Source organism: Salmo trutta, unplaced genomic scaffold (genome assembly GCF_901001165.1).
Source record: "Salmo trutta unplaced genomic scaffold, fSalTru1.1, whole genome shotgun sequence".
In the NCBI taxonomy this organism is placed as follows: domain Eukaryota; kingdom Metazoa; phylum Chordata; class Actinopteri; order Salmoniformes; family Salmonidae; genus Salmo; species Salmo trutta.
In genome coordinates, this window is record NW_021822860.1 from 98,286 (window position 1) to 100,931 (window position 2,646).

Here is a 2,646-nt window from a genome sequence, read left to right on the forward strand (position 1 = left end):
AGCCAGTCTCTGCGATGGCTCTCTGTTTCCAGATGGATTTTTTTGCTGTAATCCTTTGTTGACATTTATCAGAGGGAAACAGGGAGAAGGAGATCAGAATTATACAACTTGGCTATCTGTCCTATTCAGACTACGTCCCAACTGGCACCCTATTCCCTATGTAGTGTGCTAGCAGGCCCCTTACAGCCTCAAAAGTAGTGCGCTGTGTGAGGGATACAGTGCCATTTGGGATGCAGACGTGATCTTATGAAACAATGACCAGTTAAGAGCTGAATAAAGAAGAAAAACATGACAGTAGGTTTAAGCGGATGATACTGTAGCTCTGTAATTCATCAGGAAAATATGGAACATTACAAAATATTGTAGTTTAAGTGGATGATACTGTAGCTCTGTAATTCATCAGGAAAATATGTAACATTACAAAATATTGTAGTTTAAGTGGATGATACTGTAGCTCTGTAATTCATCAGGAAAATATGGAACATTACAAAATATTGTAGTTTAAGTGGATGATACTGTAGCTCTGTAATTCATCAGGAAAATATGGAACATTACGTAATATTGTAGTTTAAGTGGATGATACTGTAGCTCTGTAATTCATCAGGAAAATATGGAACATTACGTAATATTGTAGTTTAAGTGGATGATACTGTAGCTCTGTAATTCATCAGGAAAATATGGAACATTACGTGATATTGTGCAATATAAATTGTAGACTGAAGTGAACTGTTGGTGCTGAGACAAATACAGTATGTGGACAGTTAAGTTCCATATTGGTTTTGCTTCAGGTAAACTCTTAGAAAAAAGGGTTCCAAAATGGTTCTTCGGCTGTCCCCAAAGGAGAAACCTTTTTGGTTCCAAGAAACCACCTTTTTAGTTCTAGGTAGAACCATTTTGGGGTCCATGTAGATCCCTCTGTGGAAAGGGTTCTACTTGGAACCAAAAGGGTTCTACCTGGACCAACAAGGGTTCTTCAAAGGGTTATCCTATGGGGACAGCCCGAAGAACCCTTGTGTGTTCTACATAGCAAATGTTTTCCTAAGAGTGTATGCATTAGTCTCCTTGTTTCAAACAAGTACTTTAACTGACATCGTCATATTCTGAAGCACTGATAAAAGAACAGGTATCTGAAATAGATAATGCTGTAAACTTGGTAAGTAATGAACCGCCATGCCAATTTACAGATGAATACATTTACAGATGAACACATTTACAGATTAACACATTTACAGATTAACAGATTTACAGATTAACACGTTTACAGATGAACACATTTACAGATGAACACATTTTACGATGCAGAGAATAAAAATTCCAGCCAGAGAAACACCTTAGCTTAGTGTGCATGGCTGATGTTGGGCGTAGACAATGGGAGTGTCCCAAATGGCACCCTACTCCCTACTTAGGGCACTACTTTTAACCAGCACCCTACAGACCCTGGTCAAAAGTAGTGCACTACATAGGGAATAGGGGTGCTATTTGGGACAGGGCCTAAGTGTACTATCTGTGTCTAATATTGGAGTTTTAGTAAGGAAGTCCACAAAGATGGATCAGGAGACTAGATTGACTTGTCAGGAGAGAGGAACACGACTTGGTTGTATTGAGCTCTGGAGAAATGACCGCAGTAAGACTTTCAACATATTGTTTACACGCCGTGTGAAGAAGGTAACATCATATACCCCTTTAAGATGATGTCATCTTTACACGCCATGTGAAGAAGGTAACATCATATACCACTTTAAGATGATGTCATCTTTACACGCCGTGTGAAGAAGGTAATATCATATACCACTTTAAGATGATGTCATCTTTACACGCCGTGTGAAGAAGGTAAAGCATATACCCCTTTAAGATGATGTCATCTTTACACGCCGTGTGAAAAAGGTAATATCATATACCCCTTTAAGATGATGTCATCTTTACACGCCATGTGAAGAAGGTAATATCATATACCCCTTTAAGATGATGTCATCTTTACACGCCGTGTGAAGAAGGTAATATCATATACCACTTTAAGATGATGTCATCTTTACACACCGGGTGAAGAAGGTAATATAGTAGACAGTAGACAGTATGAACCTCATGGTGTTTCAGTAGAGTTATGTTAGTCATAGCATGGACAGTAGACAGTATGAACCTCATGGTGTTTCAGTAGAGTTATGTTAGTCATAGCATGGACAGTAGAGACAGTATGAACCTCATGGTGTTTCAGTAGAGTTATGTTAGTCATAGCATGGACAGTAGACAGTATGAACCTCATGGTGTTTCAGTAGAGTTATGTTAGTCATAGCATGGACAGTAGACAGTATGAACCTCATGGTGTTTCAGTAGAGTTATGTTAGTCATAGCATGGACAGTAGACAGTATGAACCTCATGGTGTTTCAGTAGAGTTATGTTAGTCATAGCATGGACAGTATACAGTATGAACCTCATGGTGTTTCAGTAGAGTTATGTTAGTCATAGCATGGACAGTAGACAGTATGAACCTCATGGTGTTTCAGTAGAGTTATGTTAGTCATAGCATGGACAGTAGACATTATGAACCTCATGGTGTTTCAGTAGAGTTATGTTAGTCATAGCATGGACAGTAGACATTATGAACCTCATGGTGTTTCAGTAGAGTTATGTTAGTCATAGCATGGACA